The sequence below is a fragment of the Strix aluco genome, chromosome 9 (genome assembly GCF_031877795.1).
Source record: "Strix aluco isolate bStrAlu1 chromosome 9, bStrAlu1.hap1, whole genome shotgun sequence".
NCBI classification, from domain to species: Eukaryota; Metazoa; Chordata; class Aves; order Strigiformes; family Strigidae; genus Strix; species Strix aluco.
Window position 1 is genome coordinate 22233888 of NC_133939.1, and position 21637 is coordinate 22255524.

The following is a 21637-nucleotide window of genomic DNA, read 5'->3' on the forward strand; positions in this document are numbered from 1 at the left end:
TAACGAGTAGCATTTCTGGTATCTGCCTGTGATCACAAATGACACACTAAGAGGTTTATTGTGAAATAAAATTTATTTTTCTTTCTCTATCTGTCTCCAAGTTATTACCATTCCTTATCAAATTCTGAACAAACTGAGAAAAGGCTCAGGGAAGGATTCCATGCTGCCTTCAGCTTTTTTCCTTTTAAAAACTAGCTGCTTGATGAAACATTAAGTATGCGGCAATACGTTGCTTGGGTCTCTTAAGAAGAGACTGTGTAACCCATTTAACGTACCATGAAATATTATTTCAGAGGGAAAAAAAAAAAGAAAAGTTGTCAGACATCGTTACTGTTGTTTTTTTCAGGCACTTTGAACACTAATCATTTCACACATAAAATTTACCAGGTAAGCAAGGTCTCGTGATGCTGACAGAAAACGCTTGAAACACATCAAGGGATCAGAGCGTGCTAAGTAAACAAGAAAACAAAATGCACTCTTCATTTCTAAAACAATAAGGGGAAAACTGGTGCTTCTTAATTTCAGAGCAAGCACGTACTATATACATAGCTTTTATGTAAATTTTCCTCGTGCTCCTATACTTGAAATAGCATCTTGCGAAAGGGAGCACTGAAGAGTACACTGCGTTACAGCTGGAAAAATCCTACTTAAGGGCTCCTGATAGCAAACTGTCAATCAGAATTCCCCGTTTGTTATGAACTGCTCATTTCTGGAGTACAGCTAAACAGAGGTTTAATGATTGAAAGTTTAATGGCATTTTGTCTCACACATGGTTTTGAAGTATCTTCTGTTGTTTGAAGAGTTAAATATGAATATTCAAATTGCTGCTCAGCTACTGCTCTGCGCTCCTCCTGGGCTTCTCCACTGGCAGTGCTGAGATGGCAGAGGGGACTGAGCTGCTGAGTTGCCTCTCACAGGGGGAGATCCTGCAGATCCTATGGGTGAAAAAAATAAAGCAGGAGATTTGGGTATGAAAAGCAAAAAGCACATAGGCGATCTTTTGCCCCAGATTTATATTTCATTTCTGCTGGAAGGATGAGAAAAAGGCAGGCCAGCGTATGTGTATTAACAAACATTTTTTAAAAAGTGAATACAGGCATGGTAAAGGACTCTTCCTCCTTTCAAAACTGGTTCAATTGCTTTGAAATATCATACGCCTCAATGCTAAATAGATACATAGACACATGATAATATTATTTAGCAATTTTGAATTAAGCATGAAAACAATTTAAATTAAAAACACTTAAAGATTGTTTTCCTATTATTAGGGATGTGTTAGAAAAAGGCTAAGCCTCTCATTAAGAGATGAATTTTTTCATTTGTGTTTTTATTATGGCTATACAAGATGGTTTTATGTTTTCCCTTTTTTTGCTGCGTGAAATAATGTAAATTGAAACAGTCAGGTGACTGATTAATAGGCTAGTGGGAAGAAAAGAAGTGTTTGTTGCATTTCATTTTAGTTTTTGCATCCTTTTTGAAAAACACTGTACATATAAGCATGTGCCTTTCAATTAGATAGCATGATTTATGAAGTCATGCTCAGGGCTAGCCAGGTTGTTGACTCAGATTAGAGCTATGATGCCAGCTCATTCCCTGGTGACAAACACTGACTGTCCTTCCCGCAGCCAGGCACCCCTGGCAGCCTTATGAAAAGACCTTGTGGTTGGCAGAGCACTGAGCAGGAAATGAGGTCCTCTCCGGTTTGGGACAGAGATGACTGGAGTTACAGAAAGCTGTAAAGCAAAATCAGCATCTCCTGAGTCACAGACTTTAAGCTCTCGGGGACCCCGCAGTTCCTGGCGTGACCTGGCCCACCAGCGCTGCGTTGCCTGTGCTCCCTCCAGCCTCCCACGAACTTCCCAGAGGAGCACCCTGCAAACTGCGAGTCCATCATGAGCAGGAGGGAGCGATTTCACGTGGGAGAGGGGAAGCGAGGGCACTGCGGTCCCCCCCATCCTCCCCACGCGCCCCAGCCCAGTCCTGGTGCTCAGCACCCTCTCAAGGGAATGCCTTTCTCCCTCATCCCTACCAGAGAATTTTTGGCACACACTTGGTATTTTTCTAACGATATTACAACAAGGCATTTATCTCGGCCTATGGCTTGGGGACCTTTTGTGTGGCCTCCCCTCTTCTAGGAATTTCACATATAAATCACTGGAAAGCAGGAAATCTTTAAGACCTAGAGGGAAGCTGTATGCTAGATTTGCCTCTTAGCATAGACAGCTGCGGCCCACAGAGCATCTTGTCTCGTAGGTACTGCAGCAACCCAGACACCTGTACCTAAAACGGGGGAACTTGGCCCTCTGTTTCAAAGATCTCTGAGCCAGCAAGTGAGCCCCTGGAAAGGGGTTAGAAACTCTTACTGAATTAATGGAGAAGGACTCCCTGATGCTCTCTGTGTAACACTTCCAGTCTGAATTCCCTCAATGCAATTGAAACAATAATATTTAGACCATTTGGGGCTGAGATTATTGCTCTAATAAATTGTTTTTTTATTGGTTCATTGTGGCAAATAAGCCCCCGATTGATTTTTCTGCTAATCAGCATGGAGAATGCATTCCGCTGTAATTAAATCCTGTGTAACTGGGCACTCTGTGTTCGCTTGTCTCTTAGCTTGCAGTGGTATGAGATACAGTACATCAAACGCTATACTGTACACGATAGGCACCCTGCCAGCCCGGGGAACGATTATGCTAGCTTGCCTTTAGTGTGCTTACAAATTAGTATGGCTGGAGCACGTATGGAGCAGCGTGCATCGCTTGGGAGACGTAGGAAAGTTATTAGAGGAGGAAGACGGCCAGAGATAAGGTCTTTTCTCTCGAGGAAGGTCTGACCCCCCTCTCTGGAAAGGCTGCGGGAGGCGCGGGGGCCGTTCCCCCCCCCCCCGCCTCGGCTCCCCCGCCGCCCGTGGGGCCTGGCCCCACGCCCTCCCCACCGCCGGGGCTCCGGCCGGGCCGCCCGGGGCAGGCGGGTCCCCTCAGCGGCGGGAGCGCGGCCGGGCTGCCAGGCGGGCAGTTTTGAAGAGTCGATCTTCATAATACAAATCCCCCGGCTTCGCCTCCCCGCCAGCGGCGCGAGCCAGCTTTTTAATTGAATCCCGGGGATTTGGCCGCTGCCGAAAGCCCCGGTTCGGGCCCCAGCGTCGTGGGTCCCGTCCCCCCCGACCCCCCGCCCCCGGGAGCGGGGCCGTCTCTCGAGGGTTGATCTCTCGCCTCCAAAACCGGGGGGAGGTGGGGGGGGACGACGACTTTGGGGGCCCCAAGCACCTCGGAGGCAGAGAGCGGCCGCGGGCTCGTCGCACCCTGCGCAGGGCGAGCGGGGATGGGGGCGCCGGTGGGGCCGGGGGGGGGCAGCTGGCAGGGCCGCGGCGAGCTCCTGGCTGCGTCCGCCTCTCCCCCGGACAGCGCTTTAGGGGCGGCTCAGGCCGGATCCTGCCCATTCTATACGTTAATGCTCTTTTCTCTCCGGCTGCAGGGAAGCAGGCCAGCGGATAATTACCCCTCACTGCAATCCGCAGAGCTGGCCTAATCCGAAAGCTCAAGTGCCCGTAAGTAAAACTTCAGGAAAAGTTATTGAAACTGACAAATACAGGGTGACAAATAATCAATAAAAGCCCAGTCCCACATCCTTTATTGTTTCCAGGCACTAACAGAAAGTAATGAAACCTCGGCGAGGACAGGGGGAGGGAGCAGCAGGGACCGGGAGCTGGGCTGGCTCCTGAAAGGCCCCCAGTTAAAGAAGCCAAGGGAAGGACCCGGCAGTAGAAGGAGGCCGGTCTCGTCCCCATGTGAGAGAGGAAAATGCCCGCCGGTTCCCCAGCCCCTCCTGCCGCCCGGTCGCTGGGCCGGGGCGCTCCGGCGGGGCGAACCCGAAAGGCGCCGGGAGCTGCTGCCCGGCCCCCCGCGGCCGGGACACCCCGGAGTCCCACCGCACCCCGCACCCACCTCGGCCCACGCCAGTCCTTCGTGTACCCGCACAAAACCCCAAGCGCTGTAATCTGCCTTCTAAAATATATAACGTGTCTGGACACCGAGCGCGCTGCTTCTAATCAGCGTTTCGGCCCTGGATTTTCCACGCCGCAGTTTCTAAAGTTTCAGCGACGGACGCTGGGCAAGATAAATCCGTGCTGTCGTTTCTCTCCCTTTCTGTCTCTCCGAATTAAGTTCTGATCTATCAGTTTAAACACTGGCCAGAAAGTTGATTCACTTTCTGTTAGGATTTCGGGTTAAACCGGGGGCTCCTCCAGTGTCTTTAAGCTTTTGAGCTGTGTAAATGAACTGCAGTGTCACATAATCGATAGGGAAAACTCAGCTGTCACAGATCCGAAAGCAGCCTCCTGCCACAGCAATAACGTGATTTGGCATTTCAAAGTTTGGAAACGTGCTGTCTGCGCGTCCGGGGCCCGGGGAGGAAGAGCTGAGCAGAGGGACGGGGGTGACGCGCTGGGGCGGGCCGAGGGGGTGGGGGGGATGTTTGGGGGGGCCGGCGCCCCCCAGCCCCGGCGCCCCGCACCGCGGCACCCGCCGCCGCTCCCTCCCTCCTCGCCACACGCTGCGAAAGTTGTTTCCCAACTTTGGCGTTTGGGGAGGGTTGACCCAGAACAAATCTCAGTGTCTCGGTGGCCTTTCCGAAGCGACCGTGCCCCCCACCCCACCCCCCCGCCCCGAGCCTGCAGGACGTGCCCATCTGGAGCAACGCACCGTGAGAGCAACTGTGCCGCGCACAGCCACAGCGGCCATCAGTCACTAAAAGCCACACGCTTCAGTGGGCCGGGAATAAAACGAAGTCCTGGTGACGCCTGGTTAAACCACTGACCCTCTTGCGAGGGCTGGAAAAGGGGGAAAGGCGACCCCCTCCCGGCAAGCCCAACTTCGGGGGGGGCTTCGCGCCCGGCGATCCCTGCAGCGGCGGTGCCCCTCTCACCAGAGCTGGCAGCGCCGTGCCGGGGGGGGGGGGGGGGGGGGCTCAGCTCTGGTGTTTCGGGGTGTCCCGCGGGGAGAGGGTGCCCTGGGCAGAGCCCCCCCTGCCCGGCCGTGCCCCTGGCCCGCGGCGCCGCACGGGGCGAGCGGGTGGGGGTGCGGGGAAAGCCGCGGCAGCCCGCGTAGGCACAGATTTCCCACAGAAACGTTTATTTTTATATCGGCTTGGGTGGAAAAATCAACCTGTGGTCAGGGCGTGCTCTAAGCTGCGGGGTAATCGCTGCCCTCGGCCCCCCGTCCCTCTGCACACCCCGGTTTATCCGTACACACAGGCACACGCGCAGGAAAACAACTTGCACAGCATGTTGAGATGCTTTCTGGAAGGGGAGGGTTTTAGCTTCAAATTAGGAAGCTCTCTCAGATGAACGATAAATTTCTCTTTGGTCAGGCTACAGTGTTTGATCGTATCTTTGTGGTTTTGTCCCCACCACAAAGGGACCCGGAGGCTGAAGCAAGAAATAGGATTTCAGATAGTTTGATTTGACATAAGGAAACTGTTGCGTTTGTAATATTATAACACTCTGAAGGGGAAAAATGAAACCTCTGCAGCTGAGACAAGGAGTGTGCTTAAGTACCACTACGTTTCAATCCCCATTTGGATATAATTTAAGTCTCCTCTGGCTTACAGTAATATACTCTCCAACCTTGAGGCTATCCAAAAGGGGGGATTTAATGAGGCCCAGTTTATACACTTATATAATTTAGAGGTTTCGCTGTAGCTGTAAAATGACAATTGGTACATGTGTAGTGCAAAAGAGCTGAAATCCCATCCAGGGACCAAGTTGGTTATTTCTGAAGGAGCTGTCATTTCCAGCAGGGGGGACACAATGAGAAGGCCAGGAGCGATGGAGCTCTGATCTCCACCAAGGAGAGATAACCACCTGATTAAAATAGGCCTCTTGTTCCCTCGTTACTCGATCGTCGTGTGAACTTACCTTATTTACAATTATAGGCAATGAGTGAGTCGCCCAGACTGCAATACACCTATAGCTTTGGGTTTACCCCTCCCTTTGTTATCAGGACCATCTCTTGGACAGATTTCTGGACCACTCATAACATGGGAGCACAGAAACACTCTCAGGGACAGAGGGGATGTGTACATTTGAACCATATATACGAGCGCAGCATGTACATCCCCCCGCTGGGAACCGAGCAAGGGGCTGGGCCCAGCAGAACTGGCCTGTCGAAATCAGGATATTTACAGTTCTCAGACACGCGTAAGCACCACCAGAATGCAAAGGGGCACCGCGCTGCGTGAAATACTATTTTGTACTTGGCATCTGGTATTTGCTCACTTTCCAGGTGAACCCAGACATGGCGGCTGTTGGAGGACACCCTCTGGAGTGACCAATGGCATTGGACACCGATGTACCTCTCTGCTGAGATTTAATGCACTTTGTTCTCCATTTTAATATTAAACGGCACAGTGTTTGCCAGATTATTATCCTACTATTGCTTGTGCATTTGTCTCTTATGTCTAGTGTCTGTCATTACACAAAGCGTTTTGAAGAGCTAATTTCAAAAGACAGAAAGTCTACACTTAGTATAAAAGTCATTAAATTAGCATGACAAGCATAAAGTTCCTAGGTTATAATTTGGTTATAGATCTGAAATCTTCCCTGCTTTCTCTCTCCACTTGAAGGATGAAGGCTGCAGCAAGGCACTGACTCGAAGTTAGGACAATCGAGCTGCAGAACAGGGAAGAGATGCGGGCTCCATCATCACCTTTTTGGCAGTGCAGTGGGTGACAAGAAAGATCTCTGATTTCCCCTCACGTCTCCCAGCAGCCAGAGCAAGGTGTGATCAGATGGTCTTCTACTACAACAGGTGGGAACAAAAAAATAAATACATCTCGATGCATTTCTCATCGATTAAAATGTTGCTGGAATAGCAGGAACCGCTCTGGCCGTTTAGATCCCACTAAATGCTAAGATGGGAAGATGTGTTATACAAGCCGCCATTGGCTGTTTGCGCTAAAGCCGCAACGCATCCTATTTGTGTTAATCGCTTCTTCATTTCGGGAGAAAGCTGGGGAGGGGAAGGGCAGCTCCTGCCAGCTCGGTGCGTCCCGGCCCCGGCCGGGGCCCCGGGGGTGCCCGGCCCGGCCCCTCTCCCTGACAGGTTGCATTTCGACAGCGAGAAAACTGGAGAAGAGACGGGGCATTCAAACGCGATGCTCGCAGAAGAGGCTACCCTGGTAGTTATTTAGGCTAAAAATCGGCTGTCAACTTTTTTCTTTTTTTTTTTTTTTTTTTCTTCCCCCCCGCCAGGACCAGCAAGGTGCGTTTCTGTGGGCTGATTTGTTTGCTTTTAACCAGGCACGCTGCGAATTGTGGAAGCTTTCCGTTTACCTTTTCTTCTTTAAGCGTTTTAATTATCATCACTGACCTGTTGGGCATACCTACAGTATCAATGTCCCTTTTACATCGCTGCCTTCCCTTTCTCTGCATGTTTCTGCTATTTAACACTTGCTACCTTTGCCATTAGAGTCCTAGAGTGACCCCCATGGGTATCTTTGAAAGAAAGACCCTCTGCATTCCAGCACTGCCTCCTTACCCAAGTAATAGCAAAGGGACCATTCAGACACATGGACCACACTGAAGCATTAATTAGGCTGATGAAATCCATAGAAATGTATGGATTCAGCATAATCGAGTTTCTTCTGCTGACTATAGTTAAGGAATACGTGAGCAGCTGGGAGAATAGAAAGTACTGTTAGGGTGAAGTCATGCATGTAATTGAGTATATTTAACATAACCATTTTAATGATCGGTGATTAAAAGTGCATCTACTTAAATTGTATACCTCTGCAATTTGTCCATATCAACTTTAGAGCACACACAAAGAAAAGGTCGTCATATAAATTTATAAACAAGATCCCTTCCTGGCTACACATGACTCGAGCTGGAATGATAACTCGGCAGCAGCGAGGGGGGAAAAGGCCTTTCGCGAGAAAACAGCTACGCCAGTGCGATATTAATTAATCACTGGTTTGGCCCCCTTTCTCTCCTAGGCAGTCACAGTATTAGAAGTGCATAATAAGTGAGTTTTCTTTTCATCCGTAATTATTTATAACAATTAGATCACTCGGGAAAAAAAAAATCCCTGGGTTTCTTTCCCATATTAAAGGAGTATCATATTTTTCCTCCCTTGACAATATTGTGTGTAAGAGTGTGTGTGTACATACACTTTTTTTTTTTTTTTCTCCACAGAAACGTTGCCGGACACCCGGCAAAAGAACGATAAAGGTTCAAACTTCTCCCTTCGCTAAAGTTCTAGGCGGAGAGGTGAAGGACTGGAAACACGGGCGGTGTTTGGGGGAGACGGAGCTGATGGGCACGGCCGTGTCTCCTTGCAGGAGAGCCTCGCAGAATGGGAAATTAGCAGTCGAAATCTGCTAGTGGGGACTAGATCCCACAAAGCCCACGCGTTGGGAAGGCTGAGTGTCTCTCTCTCGCCTATTCAATCTGCCCAGGCTGGTTGCAGCGAATAAATAGAGTCATTGTGGAGCCCATACACAAACCGACCCAACTCCCTCCCCCATCCCTTCTCGCCCTCCCCCCCCCGTCCCTTTATGCTTAAGCGCACACAAATCTGCAACCGCTTTGCACTAAGAGGAGCCCAAACTTTTTTTCCCTTTACTGTACGACGCCTGTGGGAAAGGTTTATTCACACGTATGGAATATGTACTTATTGCAGAGAGACGGGGGTTCACGCTGGGTAAGGGAAAAGAGGAGCCTGCCAGGGGCAGGACCCATCCTGCCCTCTCCGCGCCGGGCGGGCGGGCATCCCTCTCCCCGCCGAAGATAACGGTTCAAAGTAGCCAGATGCATTAAACAGCCACAAAAGGGGCGACGGGGTGGGTGGGGGGGCGAGGTTCACTTAAGTTTCTGGTGTAAAACTGAAATCGTGCTGTCTCCCCCTCTCCCAGCATCGCTACGAGGTGAAATCCATTTGGAGCCATCCCTGCCAGGCGGCCCGCAGCCCGGCGGGGCGGGCGGCAGCTCCGCGCCCGGGAAGTTTCTCCGTGCAAGAGAATTTGCAGCCTTGAAAGCATATTTTTCTTCCAGCTATGGTGGCACTTAAATGATAATGTAGGCAATGAAACTGGGGAGATTTATATCTTTTGGAAAGTAGGACGAGCCAGATGGTAATAGCGTCATTAACAAACAAACTTAGGATCTGCAAGTGAAGCTTGAAATTGGGAAAGAGATCTGGAGAACAAAAGGAGCTGCTGTTGAGGGGGGGAAAAAAAGAGTCCCTCTTCTGCCGGCCAAATCTAAGAGCACATTCTGGAGGGGCTGCTCCTGCCCAGCGCTAGATAATAAACGACGGCTTTTTCCTCCCCTGTTGTGACTGAGAAAGGACAGAGAAAACTTTTGCAATAGGCAAATGTGGCATTTATTTATGTGTAACCCTTTGTAGTCTCAAGTGTCCCAAATGGGCCTTTAATTCAAATCCCTAGTTTGATACGGAGGGATCGCTTCTCCCAAGTTTATTTTAGAGAAACAAAGCGCCGCTTGTGGAAGTTGAAGGGCCAAAAGTTCAGTAATTATTTTTTTGAATTAATAGTAACGAATAAATATTAAAGGTTAAACGTTATTTGCGGAGAGAGTGGAAACATCTGCCGGATTTATTGCGTCCTCTCGTCTTGTCTTTTTTTTTTTTTTTCCTCCCCCCAAAATGCTCCCTGATTGCTAGGAGGCACCGACACAGCAGCGGGTGGAGGTCCCAGGGCAGGGTCAGGGTGCGGGAGGGCCCGGGGGGGTCGAGGGGGCCCTCCCCGCTCCCTGCTCCCCCACAGGCCCTCCCGCCCTCCAACAGGGCTGCTCCCCTGCATCACCCTTCGGGTTTGCTCTCTAAACCCACACGGGGGGGTTTCTCGATGGCCAGAGGAAAGGCCTTCAGCGCAGATTTACTCAGCGGTGTCCACAAACACCGGAGACCCACCAGCTCCAGGGCTTCAGCAGAAGGGATGGGGTGTTTGCCTCCTAAATTTTAACCAGGATGATCCCAAAAGCTATAGAAATGTTTGGAGGCCTTTAGAAGATCTCCGTATTTCCCCTCCAGAGTAAAGTTGGTGGCTATTAGATGATTAATGATTTAAAAGATGCCTGTTAACAGCCGCAAGTTGAGAGACATGGACCCACGCTCTAAAGTAAAAATCTAACGTGATTTTTTTAAAATGTGCTGGAGATCTTTAAAAGCCCCGAGGACTTACCCTTAAGGCATTATTCAAAGAAAAAAAAAACTGAGACTGGCGGTTCGTCACAGGCAATTGTAAAGGGTTTCAAAGGACCGATCAAACGAGTTGGAGAGTAATCTACATTAAAGTCCGGATGGCAGTGTTACAACATGCACCTGCAGGGTATTTGCTATCCGTGCCCCTTACAGAGCTACAAATCACCATTAAAGAAAGCTGCTTAAGCTTCCTCCTCGCTTCTAGAAAGACTTACTCGGGCTCCTTCACTTTGATATTTATACATCTTGTTATTGATAAGTGTGGGGCTGTTCAGCGCTCCCTTCCCCCTCCCGGACTGTCCCCGGGCACTTTTGCACCCTCCCCCCACCCCCCCCGCACTGCTCCAGGCGGGTGTTCGGGGGAGCCCGGCCCCACCAAAGACAGCCGTGGGGTTCCCCCAACCCCCGCGGAAACCTGCGAGGTGCTGGGGCTGGCAGAAGTTTTATTTTATTTTATTTATCTCTCTCCCCCTCAGCCGGTGCGGCTCTCCCGGGCGGGCGCTGTCACCGGGGAGACCGGGGCAGTCCAGGCCGCATCGGCACGCTGGATGTCCCGGCGGATTTTCTCACAGTGGCGGGAGGCGCAGACATGGAAATGAGCTCATTAGGGGGGGAGTGGCAGCCGCCCAGGCCTCCCCCGCCCCCGGCCCGGCCCGGCCCGGCCCGCTGCAGCCCGGGGCTCCGGGGGATCTCCCTCCTGTTGATGGTTTTTGGGAAAAGTCGCAGCAGTTTCATCCATGGCTGCGCAGACCCCGGAGCGGGCACGGTTAACCCTTGGCAAGCCGCGGGGCCGCCGCTGCCAGCCGGGAGAGCCCCGGCGACCCCCTGCACACCCACTCCCCCGCGCTCTCACGGGAAGCATCCAGCGTGTGCGGGGCTCCCCCCCCGCCAAGCGATAACAGAAGGGAAAAGTAAAGTTGTAAAACAAATAAACAAACAAGCCGGGAAAGGTAGGACTAAAAAAAAAAAAAAAAAAAAAAATCAAGATTTTCCACCCACTCGAGGAGAAAAAGTCGCAAAGGTCAATAGGGATTCATCAACCACTTCCCACGGTTGCAGGCAGGGCTGGCAACCCCGAGTCACTGAACCTGGGATTCTGTTTCGGGGAATTTCAGTGATCAGGTCTGTGCTCTCAATACCTTCCTCGAGTGAGTTCTTGCAAACGAACAAAAAAGCCCACCCCGTCGCAGGTGTAAGGTCTTTGGGGCGGCGGCGCCCCGCGGACGGCCCGGCTGGCCGGGCGGGGTGCCGGGGGCCCGGGGAGCCCCGGGGCACAGCACCGGCACCCGCATCGCTGAGACGTGGCGGCTGGCGTGGCGTGGGAGCACCCCGGGAAGGAGCAGAAAAGGCGCTTCGCCTTGCTTGCCTCGGAAAAGGATTTAGCTAGTTTGTGTCTTTTTTTTTTTTTAAGAAAGGAATAAAAGAAAAAAACACAAAAGGAAGGGAAAACATCCCGAGTTTGGTGTATCTGCCTCATCTTTTGACACCCTGGCAGCGATGAGCTGCGCGGGGGGCTGGTGCACGTCGCCCGAACCCCCCGCTGGCGGGGCCCTCAACGCGCATCAAAGCGCGCATTGTTGGGGCTGGGGGCGAGCCGGCAGGACGGGGCAGGGGCTCGGCAGCGCTGCCAACTCCCTCCCCCAAAGTTTGCCAGATCAGCTCCTCTTCGCGGAATTGCCCTCGGAGGGGCCGGCGGTGCAGGAGGGGAGCGGGACTCGCCCCCCCGACCGGGCTGATCCCAGGCAGGTCGCCTCAAGCTCAAGGGAAAAACCTGCGCAGCGCCCAAACCGCGGGGCGCTCCGCGGAGCAGCGCGCAGCAAAGGGCCGGGGGATGGGGCCGGGAGAGAGGATGCGCGCTGGGATGCGCTTCCCCCCGCCCCGCCAGAAGTCGCACAACTTCTCCCTGGGACCCATCCTGGGGGGATCCCTGTCCCCGCAGGCGTGCCCCCCACCCCGGGGTAAGCTCCTTGCCGATGGCACGGTGGAGCCGGGAGAGTTTGGGTCAGTTGGGCCGGACAAGGGGCGTCGGAGAAGCAGGACCGCCCCCCCCGGGCAGCGGATGGCACGTAGGGGGGCTCCGCCGGGGGGCCGGTCCCGCCGTCCCCGCGGGGCTGGCAGGCCCCGGCACCTTCCCTGCCACATAACGGCGTGCGCAACTCGCAGTCGCCTCCAAACTGTTGCAAAACAAACCCCCGGCACGTCTACAGCGCTGGCAAGAAGGTGGCGAACCACAGCGCCGAGAGCCCAAACCCCCCCGGACCCCCCCGCCGCCGGCCCGACAACCCCCCCGGCCCGCAGCTGATGGGGGGGCGCGGGGCGAGCGAGGGGCGAACGCGCCTTGGGCCAAGCACTAATTTGGTGTGTACGCTTAAGCCTGCCATCTGAAGTTCTGTATAGCAACGGGGGGAAAGGGGTGTATTTGCGACTGGAAGATTTAGGTTGTTGCTAGGATGTGAGAACAAAAAATCTTCAATAAGTCGGGGAGGGGGGAGGACGGGGCAGTGGGGGAGGAAGGGGGGTTACAAGGTTTGTCACAGGGAAAAGTGCAGACATCTGCTGGAACTTCCATATCTAAGCTGTTCATTTACAGGAGCCAACTTCTGAAATCTCCACAATTAGATCTGCATTGTTCTTTCTCAACAACACTGCCTAGAAAGAAAAGGTCTTCTCTGTCGGGGCCAATCCAACGAAGCGTTTGACGTTATTAAATAATAAAGCGATTGTGATTTACATTGTTGTTCAGAAAAAGGGCCAATTATCCACTGTTATGTTGCCATAAAGATCATATTAACTCGAATTAGTAATCAAACAATATGCTAGCGTTAAAAGTATAGAGAGGACAACGCGACTGGTCTTGTTGCATCCTCACTTTTCCTTGTAAAACCAGAAGCATAAATACACTTGAAAGAGGCTCAGAAACTTCATCCTTAACGGGAAAAAAAGTGAGAGGGGTACCAGCGTCTGTGATTAATGGTCCCCCGTGTTGATTGTTTTCAATTAATTCAAAGGCACACAAATCTCATTTTGCTTTTTCTGTTTACAAATTAATTCTTCTTTCGAATATCGCGGGAAATGTTCCACAACGCTCCGCGAATCGGGGCGATTTTTTTGTTGATGTGAGGTTGGGTTTAGGATTGGGATTTTGGGGCGCTTTTTGTTTTGGGTTGTGCTTTGGTTTATTCTTTTTTTTTTTTTTTCAGAGTAATGTTTTTAAAAGGCGTTTGAGTTCAATCCAAAACGACTCTCACCGCCACCAAAACGCAAACCCAGCCGCATCCTTGCGCTCCAGCAAATTTCCTCTGCCATAATCAAATAATTATTTTTATTAAAGCAGTTATTAGGTTTATAACTCATTTGCCACTTAAATTTGTGCAACCAACCAAGGCGATCTAAATAGGTTTGAGTTGCCCCTTGGGTCCGGGATGTAAGCGGTAAGAAGGAGGATTAATTATGGGTGTGTGCAGCAATAGGACACAAAGGCTATCAAGTAGCGCGGGGGAAGGAAAGTGGGAAACGCGGAGCGGGGAGCCGCGGCGGTTCGCACCCCTTCACCCGGGCGGCGCCGGGCACTCCGCATCCAGCCAGCCCGGGGAGGGCCCGGGCACCTCCCGGCAAAGCCCCAACCTTCCTCCTTTTATTATTAAGCCGCACCGGGACGAAGGTTGGCGCTGGGAGAGCTCCAACTTGTTGGCAGTAAATAAGGCGCTGTCAGGTGATGATGCTCCGGCGTGTTTGAAACATCCCGAAAACAAAGTGTAAACGATCTGTATTTTTCATATAGGCGCATCGATATGATCTCTTCTCCCCGATGTAGACAAGATCTATTCTTTTGTGCGCGGGATGACAAGATCTGACCCCTGGAAACGTGCTCCAGGCACCCACCGGCATCTGCCTGCTATTTCTAATGTCATTTATTGCCAACACGTTTTGTTATCAGCTGGGGGGGGGGGGGGGGGGGTGTTTACTCGGAGATCAGGTAATAACTGGTTAGCTGTCAGCGTCTCCCGTTTAGCAGTGTTCAGGCAAAGAATGGCTTTGCCAAACTGTTCCAGGAGCTGATGCTATTTGTTACCACGATTAGGGGAAAAAAAGAACTTTCACAGTAACATGGGTTTTTATAAGCAAACGCCGAGCAATTTTCCTCAGCGCAATGCATCAGCAAGTATATCCAAAAGAGCTTAATCTACTTCTTGCAGGATAGGTGCAAGAGGAATCAGCAAGGGCTGCTCTGGGATGCCACGAAAATCCCGGCTCATTGGCTTGGCCGCGATAGGACGAGGCACATTAAATGCGAGGCGGAGAGGGACAGAATCAATCAGCCCCCTTGGCTGAGGAGTGAGCCCTCGCTCTGGAAATAATTTCGAATAAAACTTGAGTAACCAAGTGTAACCATCTAGCTTCCTCTGAGCAGGTTGTCGAGGGGGGAGGAAAAAAAAAAAAGTGACAGAAATAAGCCAAGAAGTACCAATCTGGACCGAATTAATAGGAGCACAAAGTTTTTATCCGTGTATAAGGATAATATATTAAGCCAAAAAGGAGACAGGTTATCTCTAAACAGGATTAATATGCGTTCGTGTATAGGATTAGACCATCTCACCCATTTAAAAACAGTGTCTCTCCTCTTCCCCACAGCATTTTATATATTTAAAAAAAGAAAAAAAAAAAAACAAAAACAAAACTTTCCCGTTCGGAGCACTTGGAAAACGCATTTATTAATCGAGAGCTTGCTTCCCCCCCCTCCCCCCCCCCCAATCAAATGCAACTGATGGCCCTGAATGAGCCGCCTTGTGAGGAAACGGGCCATTTTTTAAAACCTGTGATCAAAACAGACCTGTCTTCAGAGAGAGCACAGCAGATTTAAATGTTGGTCAAAAGGAGTCACAACTGTTCATTAAAAGCAAACCCTAACTAGTGCTAATGTATAGCCATTTTGTGAGCTCAGGACTGTGGAAAGAGGCGAAAAAAGTCTGAGAGTGTGAGCTGATGCCGTGCTGGCTGGCAGTGTGTGGTCTATTGTAGGGAATGTGCTTTTTCCACTGAACAGAGAGCCCCCCTCTTTTATTCCCCAGCTCTACTGCACCTGCACTGGATCAGGGAGCTACTGCCATTCACCACATCAACAGAGAAGACATCTCTGACAGCACTCAATTCATTACATTTCTTCCTGCTTTTCAAACCAACACAAAAAAAAAAAAAAAAAAAAAAAAAAAGAGTATTGCCAATCAGTGCCGGGGGGGCAGGGAAGAAATCTTACAATACTTTATATTCGCCACTCATTTTGGATTTCATTAGTCAGAAAACTCACTTCTCAGCCAGTTACAACTTTTTCTTTCTTCCTTTCTTTGCTTAGGGGGCTGCTGGAAGAAGGAGCCGGGGCTAGTGCCATCTCCCTCCCCGCGGCCGGGGGCGGCTGCGCGCCGGGGCCCCCCCAGCCCCCGAGAACAGAGCGAGGGGCCGATGTCGGGTGTCCCCAGGAGAAAGAGCTACAAGTTTATTCATAATTCATGGTAGCAGAGCAGCCTGCTCTCGGGAGACGGGGAGAAAGAAACGGCCAAAGAGACCGAAGTGTCCTTAAGCAGCTGGGGGGGGGGGGGGGGGGGGCGTTGGCGGGGGGTGTTACCGTGGGTGCCCGGGCAGGGGCGGCGGGGCAGCGCCGGGGCCGGCGGCCACCGCGGGGAGGGGATGCGCCGGCCCCCCTAACCCGGGGAGAAAGTTGTTGTTATCGGCAAAAGTCCTCGAAAGAGAGTCCGGGGAATTGAGAGCTAGTTTGGTTTCTTCAAGAACCGTTTTTCAGAAGCATTTGCAAGCAAAAGAAACCGAGCCGAGGGGTTTATATTCAGGTATTTGATCTCGCCGGATCCACACATCTAATTAGAGTGGCCTCAGCGACTGAAACGGTGTTAATTCCCATTGTTCCCCGCTCAGATCCCTTGGCCCTCCGCCGCTGGGCTGCTCTCCTTTTCAAAATCCAAAATAAAAATCTTTCTAAGTGAAACAAACAAAACCAAATTTCTGTATTTCCCCCCTTGCTGGCCCATTTTCCTCCATCGCGAGCAAAAGCAAACACTCCTGGGTATTTTTTCTCAGACGCTGGCAAAGAATCACACCCCCTCAGTGGGATCTTAACAGAAATAAATCACAAGGAGCTGTTGCCTACCTGAAAAGTAGGAGGAAATCCATTTGTCTGGTTTCGGGTGTAATGTGTGTATCGATAAGGAAGACACAGCCGCCTCAGAAACGGGACCCAGTTAATCTATGGGTTTCTTTACATCAACCCCTGTTTGGATGTGTGCTTTGGAAATATTGATTCATGTGACAGGAAAGTCGCAACTACTGTGTGTGCATAACATGAGGAGGACACGGAGCGAGAACCCGCAGCAACGCAAACCCCACTCGCGGGAGAGCCAGATTGCTTTTTAAGCTAAAACTAATAATTTCATAACTGATTCACATTCAATCTGGCGCCGGTGACGTCACGGGGCATTAGCATACGAGGAGGGATGAAGCCAGTGTGGCTGGAGTTGATAAGGTGCCTCCTGAGGAATTCGCTGCTTGTTTTAATACATTAATTATTTCTCCGTCTTCCGCAACTTTTGCAATTTGTAAGAGCTTAAAGGAACCATCATTCCAAGAAATGCCAGGAGGACACGTCGGAGAGCTTCTCCCGTGGCTCCCGCACCCCAGGCAGGAGCCGGACAGCCGGGGGCAGCGCGGGGACGAGCCCCGGCCCCGCTCCCAGGAGCAGCCGCCCGGCCCGGCCGCCCTTGCAGAGAGCTGCGGGGCTCTGGTACTAATTAAGCCGGACCCGGCCTTGGGCGTCCTTACTGGCCCGAGTAAGCCCCGCTCGCCCGGCCAGGCCTCCCCAGCGCCGGGGAGCTGCCCAGGAGGGGAGGCAGTTTCGCAGGATCAGGCCCGCAGCCTGAGGGGGGGTGTGTGTGTCCCCCAAGGCACCCCTCCGGAGAGTTCCCGCGGGAGAGGATCTGCAAAGGCCTGTGTTTCTCTCCAGCACCCAGTGGGATTCCCCCCCTCTACTCCACCCTTCCCACCACTCCCCCTCCCCCGTTTATCACGACTTTCTGCAAAAAAAGCGCCCACATTACGTCATCAGCCCTAACTGCTGCGGAGATGATGGGGTCACCGAGGTCCCGGGGCGGGGGAGCCCGCAGGGGGCCGGGCCTCCCCCCCCCCCCCCCCCGGGGCAGCGGCCCAGGGCGCGGGTCTCCGCCATCTGCCCGGGAGCGAGGGCACATCCCGGCCGGGGGGGGGACGGCGCAGCCCTGTGCCCGCTGCTGGGCTCCAGGGAGAGGGACGAGGTTTGGGGAGCCCAGCTCCGCGCCCCGGGGCTCCCCCGGTGTCCCGCCGCCCTCCCGGAGCCTCTAGGAACGGGCGGCATGGCCACTTTGGCCCCACCGAGCTCCGCCGGGCCCCGCGGGAGCGGCCTGGCAGCCCCCCGTCCCTTGGGGTGCCCCTCAGGGACCCCCCAGAGCTGCGGGCCCTCTCGCTCCTCTGAAGAAGTCAACCGCCTTGGAGCCACCGCTCGGTGACTTGAGTCTGAAAAGCACTTGGAGAGGGGGGAGAGGCTTTTTTATCGGGCGGGGGGGACGCGGAGAAGGGGATGCAAACCAAACACATCGAATTTAAAAAAAAAAAAAAAGAAAAAAAAAAAGAGAAAAAAATCCCACAGAACAAAAACATAAAAACACGCCGCAAAAGCTCTCGTCCACGCGGCAGAGGTCCCGCGAGGCGGCCCGCCGCGCTGGTTCCTGCAGCCGGAGTTACCGGAGACAAACTCCGGGAGAAAGTTGCCTGGCCCGGCCCCGCTGCCCGCACGGCCGCCCCCGGCCGAGCCCTCCGAGCAGGGGCTCCCCCCGGCGCTCCCCTCTTCAGCGGTGCCGGCGTCTGCTGCGGGAGAGCCGGGCCGGCGGGCACCGACCTCCTTCCGAGCAGCAAGTGTCCGAGCCCAGCTCGCCGCCGACCTTGCTAAATTATACTGAAAAATCAGAGCTCTTTTCGGCGCGCCCCCTCCCCCCGCACGCACAGGCGCACACGGGTACAAACACACTCACCCACACGCACACTCACACGCACACAGGACTCAGCCACAGCGAATCCGCTGCGGACTCCAGAAGCAAAGCTCCAAAACCATCACGGCAAGGTTTGGGGTTTTGCTTTGTTCCTCCCCTCCCCGCTCCGGCCGCACGGCACCTGCCAGCGCAGGCTGCTCCGCCGCACTCCCAAGCGCGGAGCGAAGCGCACAGCGCGGCCGGGCCGCGGTGCCCGGGCAGAGCCGGCGCGGTGCCGGCCCGGGGGACGGAGCTCGCCCTCCCGCTCCCGCACGGCCAAATGTGCAGCTCCGGGAATTTCCATTCCTGGGCTCCTTGGGTTTCTTTGTTGTTTTTTTTTTTTTTTTTCCCCATCTCGCGAGTGAAACGGCCCCCACACTCACTTCAGCGCTGAACGTCCTCGCCAAGTGAATTGATTCTTGAAAAGCAAAATAGTACCAAACTTCTTGCAATTCCCCGTGCCATCGTCATAAAAACTGTTTTTAATTACCAAAACTAAAATAACGGTGGTGCTAACTAGCAGGCGATCAAACCGCAATCAAACTTCAATCTCTGAGCAGTTAGCTATAAACTGTCAGCAATTGAAAAGTAAACCTGGTGCACACAAAGGCTCTGTTTAATTTTCTTGTTGTAATGGCTCTAAATGAGGACCCCATCACTATGCAGTTAAGCGGTGTTGCTTGTCCCCCTGAGGCGCTGATCAGTTCTTTTTAATGTGAGAAAACTGGCAGCTCGAAGCCCGTCAATGGAGCTCCCACAACAAAAGTCCTGAAAAGCTGAATGAATTGGGTTTGTAATTACTGCTTCCCTCTCCCCCCTTGCAGCTTATCTCTTATTCATTCAACATATATTATTGTCACCTAATCGCACACTCCCAACATTTTTTTTTTTTTTTAGTATCTACTACTGCGGACATGTTTGTTGTAGAAATTAAACAAAATAATCCTCCCTTCTCTCGCCTCCCCCCCCCCCCCCCCCCAACAACAAAAATGTTGAAACGACAGTGTCAGGCGAGGCTGGCTGGCGTTAAAAACGCAAAGACGAAGCTCTCCTGCCATCTGAATGTCAGCATTTTGCATATATCCTCGGAAGTCTCGTACGCACCGAAGCAGGCTTTAGATTTTAATATTTGAGTTAGATCAGGATTTAAATAACTGAAGTGTATCTAATCACACGTATCAGTAATGGGCCTCTTTCTTTCAGTGGGACCTATATTATATACTACTTAAATTGCTGAGCTATCTACCTCCTATTCGGAGGCAGATACACAGGTCTGCTGCCCGTTGGGGACGAGGAGGAATTAATCTTGAGAGAGAACACGCTGCTGCGGGGATCACCGCCACCCCCGATGTCCCACATGGCACCAGTGGGCATCTCAAGGAATAAAAAATATGTTTTCAGCCAAGAAATGTCTGATGGCAGCCGGCAGCCGCTGGCCCCGCGGGCTGGAGCAGGGGCTGCGAGGCAGAGAGCCTCTCCCCAGGTCCCCCACCGCAAGAAGCTGTCGGTTGCAGAAATAAGTACAGCTATTACAACCAAATCTACTAACAGTCTAAATAATTAATTGAACCATTGCTCTTTGACCCTTGGAAAGTCCAGTAGGGACCCGTTTGTAGTAATAATACCCCCGAATGAGCCCTTGTCAAATATTCATTTAGTGGTTAATGTGAGCGATTTCCCCCTGGGACAGTCTGTAATACCAGCTTCCCAGCTTTGGCAAGAAACCCTGCTAATCTACCTCTCCAGTTCCGCAAAATATTTTAACACCCCAGTCCTTAAAAAGCCGTAAAAAAATCACAGGGGAAACTATAATCTTATCCTTGGGTTCATTTCGGCTCTGCAGAAGGTTAGCAAAACATTACACTGACGCTCCTGGACCGAGCATCATCCCCCTGGCTAGAAAACACGCAACAATTCACGGGAGGGAAAACACAGAGAACCCAAAAGGTCTGCAATAACCAAAATAAAACCAGCTACGAGCTCTGCTACACATTTCAGCTGCCATAAACGAAAGCCCAGGGTAATGGCTTAGGTGTAAATGGGGTTATTGAATGTGTTGAATTTGAAATTAGCAGTGGACAATGGCGTTCCTCCAAGTAACACTTTAAAAATAAAATCATTCAGCTGTACGTGTAAAATGCTGTGGGTTATCCTCTCTAAAGGGAGGGAGGGAGGGAGGGAGGGATGGATGGATGGATGGATGGATGGATGGATGGATGGATGGATGGTGGATGAATGGATGTAAGGAATCTGTCCACGGGAGATCAGGTTTCAACCACATATATTCCACATCGTACTCCGAAATCTAAGCTTAAACAAATTGCCCATATAAAAAGTTGCTGAATTCACTAAGCCTGAATATGTGGCTTAGTGCCTTTTGTTTAATGGTATTAGCTCGCCTTCTCTGTGCGAACTGTAAAAGAACCAACATTTCCAACTACCCCCCTCGAATATTTTAGTTAGCACTTCAAAAAGGGGCCAGGTTTTATTGCTGTTAATTGTCTAAGATTCGCTTTTAAAAAATGGAATCGCGATATCGATTGGGCTTTTATTCCTAGTTCTCTTTTCCCAACGAGGCGAGCGGGAGCGGGGATGTGGGCTCGTTACCACGTGAATAATCCCCAGACGCATTGCAAATGCTCACAGCTCTGAAAAAGAATGTTTTACTCGTTGCATTAACGTAAAAGAAATAGAAAAGGTTGGGAATCTGCAGGAATTGCTGTGCTGCCCAAGTACCGCGACGGTGCGGAAATAAAAAGGACAAAGGGAGCTAAACTACCAAACCAGGCAGCGAGCAAAACTCCCCATCTCCTAGTCTGGCAATGTTAGTTTTCATCTGGACAGCAGGCTTCAACGACGGAGGCCAAGACTGAGCCTAGCAAATAGCGCTACCAGCTAAAAGCCACAACCAGCCAGGTAACTTTTTTCGTGTAGGGTTGTTTTTTTTTTCCTGCCTTCTTCCTCCACGAGCTAAAGCGAAATCCAGTGACCCACAAGAAATACTAGAGAGAAAAGCTGAGCAACACTTGCCCCCATTCCGGAGTGCCCACTTCGTGCCTTGCCTAAGCCAACCATCACATCTTTCCTTGCCATGCACAACACGCCATTAGCAGACGACACGAACAGTTTACAATCACAGTGCCCCCAATTTCGCTGCCGTTATTTTTTTTTTTTTTAAATATTATTATTTGCATCTTCCTCACGCGTTTCCCAAGGGAAATCGCAGCCGCGTTAGCTGCACCAAATAAACGTTGGGGCTTCGGGGGGGGGGACACGACACGGGCTGCCGCAGCAGTTGCTGGGCTCTGCTGCCCGCCGCCCCCGGCCCCTGCCCCGGCCCCGGCCCCGGCCCTG

General features: G+C 51.9%; 1 long non-coding RNA gene across 2 annotated transcripts in view; it reads right to left on the minus strand.

The window, feature by feature from the left end:
* The window catches only part of LOC141927197 (uncharacterized), a 49340-nt gene that overhangs the window by 13691 nt on the left and 14012 nt on the right, over positions 1 to 21637 (minus strand). For both annotated transcript variants that reach the window (XR_012624322.1, XR_012624323.1), the window contains exon 2: positions 768 to 935. This is a non-coding gene — a long non-coding RNA (uncharacterized LOC141927197). The remainder of the gene's footprint in view (positions 1 to 767; positions 936 to 21637) is intronic.